This window comes from Lithobates pipiens, unplaced genomic scaffold (genome assembly GCF_037356315.1).
Source record: "Lithobates pipiens isolate NorthernLeopardFrog02 unplaced genomic scaffold, aLitPip1_a1.2 Scaffold_18, whole genome shotgun sequence".
NCBI classification, from domain to species: domain Eukaryota; kingdom Metazoa; phylum Chordata; class Amphibia; order Anura; family Ranidae; genus Lithobates; species Lithobates pipiens.
The window spans coordinates 102026323-102039833 of record NW_027507758.1 but is presented as its reverse complement, the minus strand read 5'-3'; positions in this window follow the sequence as shown (position 1 = coordinate 102039833).

The window sequence follows — 13511 nt, the reverse complement described above, 5'->3', positions numbered from 1 at the left end:
TGTGTGTTATAGACAACAGCATTGCAGGGGTGGTGGAAACCCCTCATTAGCATTTTTGTTTCTTTTTACACATTGGATTATTGCACTTATTGGATATAAGTATATGTACATATATATATATATATATATATATATATATATATATATATATATATATATATATATATATATATATATAGTGCTTTTGATATGTTCATAACATGTATCTAGTGTTTGACTTAGGTATTAATAGCTAACTTTTTTCTAGCTATTTTATTCACTCCCATTATGGCTGCTCTGTGCCTCCCCACGTTTATAGTGAGGGAACTGGCTTACCCAAAAGCCCTCTTACTGGTCATTTTAAACCTGCTGACTATAGCTCATTATCCCTACTGCACACCTGCCGTTTAACAGTTGTCACCCTGAATACTGAATAATATTAAAAGGCAATATTGTAAAGGCAGGAGGGGTTTTACCTTAATGCTTTCTCTTCATTAAGGTAAAAAGCCTTTCATGCCCCCATCCCAGCACCCCTAAATACTTACCCGAGTCCAATCTGGATCCAGCTCTGTGCCTGAGAGCTGCAGTACTGCTCTCTCTCCTCACAGGCTCAGAGACAGCAGTGGGAGTTATTGACTCCCGCTGCTGTCAATCAAATCTTGTCAGGGCTTAGCCACACTGTGTGTGTCAATGGACACACATAGACCGGTTTAGGAATGGGCAGGCACTCAGAAGGGAGAAGGATCTGAGAGTGATGGTGGGGGAGCCCAGAAGAGTAGGTTCAGGGCCACTCTGTGCAAAACCATTACACAGAGCAGGTAAGTATGTCATGGGTGTTATTTACGAAAGGCAAATCCACTTTGCACTGAAAGTACACTTGGAAGTGCAGTCGCTCTAAATCTAAGGGGAAGATCTGAAATGAGTGGAAGCTCTGCTGATTTTATCATCCAATCATGTGCAAGCTAAAATGCTGTTTTTTATCTTCCTTGCGTGTCCCCCGCAGATCTACAGCAAATGCACTTCCAAGTGCCCTTTCAGTGCAAAGTGGATTTTACTTTAGTAAATAACCCCCCGTGTTTATTAGTTCATTGTTTTACTCACTTTGAGGCTGTTAGATAAGGTTTAATTTAACCAACAAAAAGTTAACAAAATTAGGGCAGTAATGGTGCCATCACATACAAGGGGTTAAAAACTCAGCGCTGCCAACAGAGAGGTGAAAGTCAAATTTGATATTTAACTTTTTCTGAAAGTCCCTTTAAACTCGATGTGTAACATACATATGTGTGGGGGAACATGCATTATAAGATCAAAAATAGTTGTAATGATTTTAAAATGCGAATCTGGCAATCTGTCACACCAGAACGCTGGGCTGTTTCTTTAAGGCATCCTGGAAACTATTTTAGGCATAAATATGAACATATTCTTAGATATTTTGTCAGCTTGGACTAACACCTGTCACTTGCAAGATATTTTGCATTTCATGCACATCATAACTTCCAACTAAATTTAAAGGAACAAGTAAAGAAAAACAGAAACACAACACAGATGTTATGCTATCTGTGATATTGTAAATTTAAAATACACCAGCTTTTCATCCAGATTTTAATGCACCAAAACAATATGAAAATTCCAAGCCAAAATGGATTATTTAAATGTCTGATAATTTTTTTATGAATTCCACAACAGATGTACAAAAGCAGGCTATAAAGCTGTGATAACAAGGAACGTTTCTGCATCATCTCCCAGATATGTTAATCTGTAATGAGAACGAGAACTATATATGCCTTTATTCTCTTTACTATCAAGCATAAACATTACTCAGTGATATGTAGCGTATGCCTGTTCCTTAGACAGTTCATTTAAAGGGGCAGACATTGTTAATTACCTTTGTTTATATAAGAATCAATACTCACAATATTCAAATGCTAGAATAAAAGTGTAGATTGCATCAAAATAAATGTTTGGACTCTTTAAGGTGATTTTGCTGAATGAGGAAGGTTTTCTATACTGCATATATATGGACCTAATCACTTCTTGAACTTCAGTTAACGAAAATACTTTTCTTCAGAATTCAGGTTTTTAATCTTACTTTTTTTTTCAGCAAACAGATAGACGGACATGGTCAGCTGGATCCTCAAATGCCATGCATAATGTTGGATCCTCAAATGTCATGTCATGTCATTTTGTTGTTTCTGATGGTTAAAGCACTCTGTGATGTCTCACCGATCTGTAATAAATAACTTGAATTGACTACTAAAACTTTGCAAGATATAATGCTAAAGTGGCAAAGAAGGTTGATTTAAGAAGAAAGTCCGAATCCAAAAGTGTAGGTAATAATAACAAAAGTATCCCTAGCGTGTAATTGATTTTATTAGGTCATTTTATTAGTACACATATCTAGTACCCAGTAATCAGTGCACAGTGTTGGCTGCTTTTCACATACACTACATTGTGAAAAGTATTGGGACACCTGCCTTAACACATGAACTTTAATGGCATCTCAGTATTAGTGCGTAGGGTTCAATATTGAGTTGGCCAACCCTTTGCAGCTATAACAGCTTCAACTCTTCTGGGAAGGCTGTCCACGATGTTTAGGAGTGTGTCTATGGGAATGTTTGACCATTCTTCCAGAAGTGCATTTGTGAGGTCAGGCACTGATGTTGGACAAGAAGGCCTTGCTCTAATTCATCACAAATGTGTTCTATCGGGTTTAGAGCAGGACTTTGTGCAGGCCAGTCAAGTTCCTTCACCCCAAACTCACTCATCCATGTCTTTATGGACCTGGTTTGTGCACTGGTGCTCAGTCATGTTGGAACAGGAAGGGGCCATCCCCAAACTGTTCCCACAAAGTTGGGAGTATGAAATTGTCCGAAATGTCTCGGTATGCTGACAGCCTGACACCTTAAAAGTTCTCTTCACTGGAACAAGCCAACCCCTGAAAAACAGCCCCACACAGATAGCCCCCCCCCCTCCACCAAAGGATTTGGACCAGTGCACAAAGCAAGGTTCACATGGATGAGTGAGTTTTGTGGTCCCCCTTCCAAAAAAAATGCATGAGGTAACCCCTGAAAAATCCACACCTGGCCCCTAATTTGAGCATGCAGTCTGGTTGGCCAGGAAATGGGGATAAGCTTGCACCACCCTTACTGAAACATAACAGGCCACATGCCATCAACATGGGAATCCCCCTGGCAAAGCACCTTGTTCCCATGTTGATGAGAACAAGGGCCACAGTTGCGGGGGTGTGCATAAGGGGAGCTTATCAAAATCTGCCCCCATTAAAAATAAGTGGGTCCCCAGATACTGCCCCCCACATAAATGAGTAAGGGGTACATTGTTTCCCTACTCATTCACAAAATGGTGTAACCTAAAAATAAAGATACCCAAACTTTCGACAAGTCCTTTATAAAAAAATGTAAATCCATTATCAACCACAATGCCTACTGCCCACTGACTTGTTGCAATTAAAAATGTAATTATAGTCCATCTGACCCCCATAGGTCCTGGATCCGAGCACTCTGCGGTGTGCCTGCCTACAGTATTTAAGTATTTCTCGTCTTCTACCCTCTTTAACGCCATAATCACCCTTTTCTCAGCTCATCCTCCACCTTTCTCGAACTTTCTTTAGATGCTCTGAGGGGGAGAGATATGAGGCAGTCTCTCCCCGCCAGTTATTCCCTTCTTGCTAAGGTATCATGAGCTTACGCCTGTCACCTCTCTGCCCCACGCTTCTCGCTTCTCTCTCCACAATTTGCTGTGTAGCATTACCCTTTTGTCATGTTAAGTGTATTGGCTTTGATATGGCATTGTTTACCTTGATTTTTTTTATGTTATCTGTGCTGTACCTGCAGTTTTTGGTTCAATAAAATTTTTGAAACCTTAAAAAAAAAAAAAGTAATTATCCTGGCACACATGACCAATCCTAATGGTAGTCATAGTCAAATGACAGATTCCCAAGCTCCCATCACCTAAATAAGTGAAGGGTGGGGATGGTAGTGACATCATTGACCAAATATGGCAATGGACATACTTGGTCAATGTCTTGTAAGCCAATGTTCCAGTGACAGTGGTGGTTTCTAGGGATGCAGCTGGTGACAGTTTCTATATTTGATGCTCAGCTTCCGATGAACAGGGGACCAAATGGGCAAAAGTTCAGCCAAACCCCTGAGTAGCTAAATTTCATAGCCATCAAGTCATCCCTGGTCACAATTGGTGTGCCCCAGATATTGGAGCCAATAAAGTTTACCCTATTTATACATGATTTAAATTTGAAATTAAGACTTCAGCTTCTGGTTTTACTGATGATACAAAATTATGAAGAGAAATAACTTTGGCACGGGATTGTAACAACATTACAGGAAGACAGGGAAAAAAAGGGGGGATGGGATGAAACTTAGCTGATGAGGCTCAATTTTGAAAAATGCAGCGTTAGACATTTTGGGTGCTAAATATTTACAGGAAAGATACTCATTAGGAGAGGGTCCTAAAAAAATATGCAGCAAGATACCCTTTAGGAGGGGTTGCACTGGGAGAATCAGTTATTAAAAAAGATTTGGTTGTCCCAGTGAACGACAGCAATATCAAGCAATGCCAGGCTGCTGCTAGCAAAAGGAAGGAGAACACTCTAATGCATTAAGAAATTAATTTATTCAAGGGATACACTAATACTTTTACAAAACACTGATTGAGCCTCATTTTAAGTATACAATTTAGTTATTCTCACTAATCAGAAAAGATGTCTTAGAAAACGTCCAGCAAACGGCTACAAAATTAATAAGAGTACTGAAAAAGCACACCCATGAGGAACAATTAAGTAGATTAAACTTCTGAACCTTAAAGAGGAGGTGCTTAAGAAGAAATATGATTGCTATCTACATGGTGACTATAAAGTCAGTAAAAACTTGGTAAATCTTAGGTTCCTGGCGAGAACACACTGGGGAGATTTACAAAAATTGGTGCACTCAGAATCTGAGTGAAGCTGTGCATAGTAGCCAATCAGTTTCTAACTTCATATAAACATGAAAAGCACTGCTCTGACTGTGAGAACCTCCAATTGTAATAGTTGATCACTGGTATCTCCACTCCAGGTGCTCAGGTTCAGACGTCCTCCCACTTGTCACAAACACTTGAATAGAAATTAATTGGAAGAACTGTCACTCTGGAATCCATTCATATGCTTTATTCAGATAAAACCAAGTTACAAGGTAACTGCTGACATGTTTCGGTGAGTAGCCTTGCTCACAGCATAGTCACCAACATGAACTACACACATACATGTATAAAACAAAGTGACTGTAACCACTCCCATTAGTTAATTGGTATAATTAGCAGTAAATGAGAATCACAGCTGCAAAAGAAGACTCTGTAGGAATGGAGACTTGACACATAAATATACAAAGATATATATAATGATACATGGACAATAATATGCATTAAAGAAAGAAAATATTACAATTTAATGAACATAAATACTATAGTTTAAAAATCATTGAATAAAACCATTCTACATGCATGGATCGCGTGATGATGATTTTGTAGCGGATATAGTTACATAGTTAGTCTTAGTTAAAAATAAACTTCTAGATGCATTCCTTGATGAGCACAGCATACAGGGATATATATACTGTTAGGAAACAAACTGTCACTCACACAGACTGATACACACATTGCTATACTGTGTCTTTCTTTTCAACTGAATGTAACTATGTAGGATATAAGCAGTAAAGCACCACCACCATGTAGCAATACAAATCAGGAGGTACAGTAGAGCCTGTAGATAGTAGATATGGCTGCTCCCATGTACATATATAACTATACACAGAACAATGTTTTTTAAAACATTAACAAACATTGATAACATTATTTACATCAAGTGAAACTCTTTTACATGTACATCTACTTAATGTGATTGTAGCCGTATTAGTGCAATTGTGACAGAGAAAATTGAGTACTGTCCGTGATACTTTTTTTATTTGCACTAACATACAATACATGTACATCTACAAAATAATTAAAATGCTTATAGTATATTTTATATATCTATACAATCTAAATGTTTTGTACTGCAAACATTTTTTTCCAACAATATAAATAATCTAAAAACTTACAGACTTGTTTCCAGAAAGAAAATCCAATATTGTTTCAACTAATCAAGTAATAGGAAATGATAGTCTAGTCAGAAGAATGTTTGGAAAAATAAGCAAATTGCATGCAGTTTAAGTGAAATAAAGTTTGAGTTAAATCAGCTGCATGTTGTTGGTTGATGAAAAACATTTTGGCACTGGTTGTCTTCATTTGTTTAACAAAATGTCCCAAGATGTTGTAAAAACATTACTTCTTAACTTTGGGAAGTCAGTTAATAATATGCAAGAAACTGGATATAAACTGACTACAAAAATAACTCCCTCTGCTCTGATCGCAGGTGGCAAGTCAATTAAAAGATATTGTTCCTGTTTACTCTAGCTGGTAAATTGAAGATCAAGTTTCACTGTTACTTATCTTAAATTCCTTCATGTATTTTTTAAAAAATTATTTGTAAGAGGAAATATTTTCTTTTTTTAGCTCATTAAAGTTGAGTTTGGTATCCCCTTCCTTCTTTAACTACTTCAATTCCAGGCACTTTTACCCCTTCCTGCCCAGGCCAATTTTCAGCTTTCAGCGCAGTCACACTTTGAATGACAATTGCACGGTTATGCAACACTGTACCCATATAACATTTTTATCATTTTTTTCACACAAATAGAGCTTTTTTGGTGGTATTTAATCACCACTGTTTATTTTTTATTTTTTTCAAAATAAATGGAAGAAGGACAAAACATTTTTTTTTTAATCTTTGTTGACTAACTCCCCAGATCAGATCATGTCAGAACTTGTGAGATTTTACTCCTCTTTGTATGAATCTGGCATACACATTAGAATCTCTGAATACCTACTTGGACACTGTTCACTTGCCTAGTATGTCAGCCTCATCAAGGGCAGAACTGGATACTCCCTTGACTATAGAAGAATTGCAGTTGGCAACCAGCTTGTTCCCTAATTCCAAGGCCCCGGGAGATGACGGTCTCCCCATTGATATATATAAGCAATACGGAGAGCATATACTTCCACACTTATTTAAGGTGTTTAATGCTGCGAAAGAGACTGGTAGCCTCCCTCAGTCCATGACCAGGGCAAATATAGTGTTCATATTAAAGCCTGACAAAGACCCACTGGACCCGGGATCATACCGACCTATCTCCCTTCTGCAGAACGATGTAAAAATCCTGCCCAAAGTACTAGCAATACGATTGAATAACGATTTTTCCACAATAATACACTTGGGCCAGTCTGCAGTCTGGGTTTATGCCCCAAAAGTTGACTGCAATAAACTTGTGGAGACTTTTCCTCAACATCCAATCCCAGGCGGACAATCTGGGAGATCAGGTGCTGCTGTCACTAGACGCCCACAAGGCGTTTGATATCGTTGAGTGGGATTATTTGTGGGCAGTACTGAGGAAATTTGGATGTGGAGACGGCTTCATTGCCTGGGTGAAACTTTTATATTCTACCCCAGCTGCAGCTATCCGAGAGGGGGGGAGGATCTCGCCAACCTTTAACCTTCATAGAGGTATGAGACAAGGTTGCCCCTTGTCTCCCCTCCTATTTTCTCTAGCTATTGAGCCCTGGCTGCCCTTATTCGTGCTGACCCCTTAATACAGGGGTTTCGCTATGGGGACCTCCAGGAGAAGATTATGTTGTATGCGGATGACACCATGTTGCTTCTGGGCGATACAACTACCTCACTGAGGGAGGCGATGAAGGTGATTGGGCGGTTTGGAGAGTACTCCAGTCTAGTCATTAATTGGTGCATTTGAGGAGGAACAGTGGGAAGAAGCTCTACAGGCGGTCCCTCTGTGCTCGCTGAACGTTGCACAAAGGCTGTCGCAGTTTTATGTACTCCTTAGGGTGCACTACACACCAGCCAAATTAGCCCGAATGGGGGTGAACACAGATTCCACCTGCACCAGATGCTGTAGAGATCATGGCAATCTCATCCATCTTCTGTGGAGATGTCCAAAATTACATTTATATTGGAAGAAAGTTGTTGACACTCTTAACCGGGCCTTCCAGGTCCAGATACCTTTAGACCCTAAACCCTGCTTGCTGGGGATAATAGATGGACTCCCAATGGAGAATATCCCCAAGCAGGCTATTGGGCGTGCTCTGTTTCAGGCACATAAGCTAATACTAAGGCACTGGAGGGCCATGGATCCTCCTACAGTATGCATTGTTCAAATGGGGGTAACCCTCCGGCTGGAAAAATGTATATACCAGAGAAGGGGGTCTTGTACAAAATACGAGAAACTCTGGGCCCCATGGTTGAATGTCCCTGGTCTAGCTCCTTTGGATTTAGTATATGATCGCCTGTTTTAAATAAAAAATTTAAATGGTGAAATAAATAGGCATAATCAAAACGTGCATATGGTATGCTGACCTGAATGTATAGGTATACTAGTTATCTCTTTGCACAGTCAGACCTGGGTAATAGGCCAATAGAGATTGTTAACACCTTAATTAGGGATCAGCTCGGTGTTCGACTTAAACGCATGTTCGACTCGACCATCGGTAGTTCGTCTGTTTGGCAAATTCAGAACTTTGTGGACTGTTTGCACCAAATTTGTGGGGCACGAACGGTCCACAATGCACTACGCCATCGCAGTGCATTGCTGGCTCATGATTGGCCAAGCATGCACTGTGACCCCACATGCTTGGCCAATCACAGCGCCGGCAGTGAGGAGAGCCATAATTGGCCTGTGGCCAATTATAGCTCAGGGGGTTTAGCACACCCCCCACACTATATAAGGCTGCCAGCGCGGTGGCCTTGTGTAGTGTGTTCCGGCGTGCAGGGAAAGAGCTAGATAGGCAGGGACAGTGTGTTCTTTTCTCAGGCATCTTAAAGGTAAAGTGGTGTTGTGTGCCTCCAGCACAGTGTACACCTGTATCTACCCTTTATTGCTGTTTTTCTCTAATTAAGGTATCTGCAGGAGTTAGTGGGTGTTGTGTGCCTCCAGCACAGTATACACCTGTATCTACCCTTTATTGCTGGTGTTCTATAATAAAGGCATCTGCAGGAGTTAGTGGGTGTTGTGTGCCTCCAGCACAATATACACCTGTATCTAGCCTTTATTGCTGGTGTTCTCTAATATAGGCATCTGCAGGCGTTAAAGTGGGTGTTTTGGGCCTCCAGCACAGTATACACCTGAAGATATCCCTTATTGCTGGTGTTGTCTGTTGCATATCTTGCATATTACGCCTTTAAAATGAGCACTTTTGATTTTGAACGTTTGAGTCCCATAGACTTTAATAGGGTTCTAAAGTTCGTACGAATTTTAGGTCCGTTCTAAGGTTCTGGTGCGAACCGAACCGGGGGGTGTTTGGTTCATCCCTAACCTTAATCAATACACCCGACCAAGGTTGAAATCGACAATTACTCTGTTTATTGTACCCTGGAGTTTAGATGTACCGTTCATGCTCTGGAACTGTTTGTTATTTTGTTATGTTCAATAAAACATTTTGTTTGAGCTAAAAAAAAATCTTTGTTTCTGTTTGCAAATAAATAATCTGCCTTCATAAACCAAATCAGTGTATATAATTTGTCTGTAGGAAAGTTATACAGTCCACAAACTATGATATATATCTAAAAATTGATCAGTCCTGGTATACTGATGGCCTATCTCATTTCTTGAGACCCAAAAATGACAGGACAGTACAAATACCCCCCAATTTACCTTTTTGGAAAGTAGAGAGTCTAAAGAATTTAGAAAGAGTCATGGTGTGTTTTTAAGTTGTATTTTTTTGACACTAATTTTTTCGAAAGTGAAGGAATTTTTTTTTTCACATTTTATTTTAATTTTTTACATACTATCAACAGTGCAGTACACCTTCATGATATAACTGGTGTGGCAGTGACCAGGGACACTGATTTGTGACAGTAAATTAAAAAAAAGCACAAAACATTTTTTTATAATTTTTTTTTGTACATACCAGAGCAATACCATAGTAACATTGTGCCACTCTTGGGAGTTGACCAGGATTTTCTTTTTTACATATTATTGCTTATAGCAGTTAATTTTACTGCTATAAGCAAATATTTATTTACTGAATCACAGTGTTTCTAAATCTGTGTGAGCATTTTTCCTTCCAAGATAATCCATCCACCTCAAAGGTGTGGCATATCAAGATGCTGATTAGACAGCATTATTATTGCACAGGTGTGCCTTAGGCTGGCCACAATAAATGGCCACATGCCACAGATGTCGCACGTTTTGAGGGAGCGTGCAATTGGCATGCTGACTGCAGGAATGTCCACCAGAGCTGTTGCCCTTGAATTGAATGTTCATTTCTCTACCATAAGCCATTTCCAAAGGCGTTTCAGAGAATTTGGCAGTACATCCAACCGGCCTCACAACCGCAGACCTGAGAGGTGGATGGATTATCTCAGCAAAGGAGAAGTGCTCACTTCTCACACAAATTTAGACAGATTAGTGAACAATATTCAAGAGAAATAAGCCTTTTGTGTACATAGAAAAAGTTGTAGATCTTTAAGCTCAGCTCATGATAAATAGGGGCAAACACAAAAGTGTTGCGTTTATAATTTTGCTCAGTGTATATTCGTAAAATTGTATATATTGCAATACACAGTTTTTCTGGTGTATTATTTCTGTCTTTTATCAGTGGAAAACTAAATTGTAATCATTGTGTCCACTGTTTATTTTGAAGGGGGAGTACTTTTGGCGATCGTGTCCAATAATCCAAAGAAATATTACAAAGAATCAATTCAATTAAGTGTATTTTTATACCAAAAAATATCTTACATCAGAACAATACCTTACACTACATAAGGTAAGTAAAAGCAAATGTAAACCCCAAAACAGCTACCGCATGTAAAGACTGCGAAGCTGCAATACATTTTTTTTGATCCTTGGTTTTAATATTCCTTAACCACTTGCCTACAGGGCACTTTCACCCTTCCTGCCCACACCAATTTTCAGCTTTCAGCGCTCTCACACATTTGAATGACAATTACTCATTCATGCAACACTGTACCCAAATTAAACTTGTGTCCTTTTTTCACACAAATAGAGCTTTCTTTTGGTGGTATTTAATCACTACTGTTTTATTTTAATTTTTTTTGCTTTAAATAAAAAAAAGACTGAAAATTTGGTGAAAAAATGCCATTTTCTTTATTTCAGTCATAAAAGTTTGCCTATTAGTAATTTTTCTTCATAAATTTTGGCCATAATGTATATGGCTACATATTGTCAGTAAAAAATAACCCTAATTAGTGTATAATATTTGGTCTTTGTGATAATTATAGAGTCTACAAGCTATGGTGCCAATCATTGAAAATTGATCACACCTGGTGTACTGACTGCCTATCTCCTTTCTTGAGACACTAACAAGCCAGGAAAGTACAAATACCCCCCAAATTACCCCTTTTTGGAAAATAGACATCCTAAGGTATTTAGTAAGTCACATGGTGAGTTTTTTGAAGTTGCCCTTTTCGTGGGTTGTAATTTTTTTCCAACAATTCTTTGCAAACTGAAGATTTGTGTTTTTGATAGTTTTTTTACAAAATTGTCATATTAACAGGTTATTTCTCTCACACAGCATACTTGCAACTATACACTAAAACACATTCTGCTGCTATTCCTGAGTATGGTGATACCACATGTGTGAGACTTTTTCACAGCCTGGCCACATACAGAGGCCCAACATGCAATGAGCACAGTCAGGTGTTCTAGGGACATAAATTACACATATAATTTCATGATGACCTATCACATTTTTGAAGGCCCTGGAGCACCAGGACAATGGAAACGCCCACAAAATTACCCCATTTTGGAAAGAAATCCTTCCACCTCAAGGCCTGCACTTCGTTGCATCGCAAAGTTGCTCTTGCGATGGCTTGTGGGGAAGCCCTTCCTATCCTTTCTGGAGGTTCCACAAGCCAGGATTTCTGGGAGGTATAGGTGTTTGAAAAGGTGAAGGCTGGTAGAAATTATCCAGGTATATGTGGTAACCTTTCTTCAGCAGTGGGTATGCCAGATCCCATACAACTTTACCAGTTGTGCCCATGTAGGCCGGGCACTCAGGGGGCTGGAGCTGGTAATCTCTTCCTTCGTATATGCGGAATGCATACAGATATTCTCTCACAAAGCTTATAAAACTTCACTCCGTATTTGGCTCTTTTGCTAGGAATGTATTGTTTTATTCCTAGCTGGCCTGAAAAGGGTATAAGGGACTCATCTACACATATATGCTGATCAGGGACATAGAGTTTTGCAAATCATTGTAAAAAGAAATTTATGAGTGGGCGAATTTTATATAACTTATCTTAATTTGAATGATTGCGGGGAGGGCACTGAGTGTTGTAGCTGAAATGAAGGAAGTGCCTAATCATCTCGTATCGGATCCTGGACATTACAGAAGCATAGGTAGGGTGTAGGTTGCGCTATGGAACCCTAAACTTGAATACTAGCAAATATGTAGTGACAAATTAGGTAAGAGCAGCCTCTATTTATTTCCACCCAAAAGGATGGAAAGATGCTGAAGAAAAAAAGAGGAATAGATCTGGCGCTATACCAATTGCTACTACGGACCTCTAGATGAGGGCTCTATTGTATATAATTCACAGCGTGCTGGCAATTGGATGAGAATAGTAGGGTACAATCATCAAGTGAAAAATGTTCAACCATATACGCTATACCGTTTACTATTGAAAACCTGTAAGTGAAGGCACTTATTGCATATAATTCTCAGCGTGCTGGCTAATTAAACAAAAATAGTGAAATAGAGACCATAATATATGAAATGCTTATCCATATACCATAAACAGCTATGACAATATGCTGTTATTAATAAAGTGCAAGTGCCAATAAAACTACATGTGCCAATATTTGTGTGGAGGAAATATGAATTGTAAAGGTATAAAATAAAATAAAATAAAATAAAATTAGACGTGATATCGGTGAACTACCAGTAAGTGTAGTGATAGTGATTGATCAATATTAGTGCTTCAGAAATTCCGTGCAAAATATATTCAAGGTGAATATCACAGTAAATAGCACAATATAATAACTAGCACAATATAATAAATAGCACAATATAAATGAAAAATAAATAAAATAAATAAAAAATGAAATAAAAGAATAGAACGTGTGCTATAAATATTAAAAATTCAAAAATGTGCAAACCACCCCAGGTACCAAAGGGATTTTTTTTACAGAGGACAAGGACACAGGCCACCGGGGAACCCCCCTTTTGGACCAAGAGGAGGCTGGAGACCGTTTCGGTACCCAACGAGAAGCCAATACCAGGGACAACCCAGAAGAAATGGATGGAATCCCAGGTGGACAGGCCCAGGGAATATGAGAGGAGAACATACAGAACATCAGGATTACCAAGAGAACCAGAGGAGGGAGTACAGGCCCCCAAGATGGGCAGAAGAAAACGAAAGAGGGGAAAGAGAGGAGGCCTCAAGAAAAAGAAGG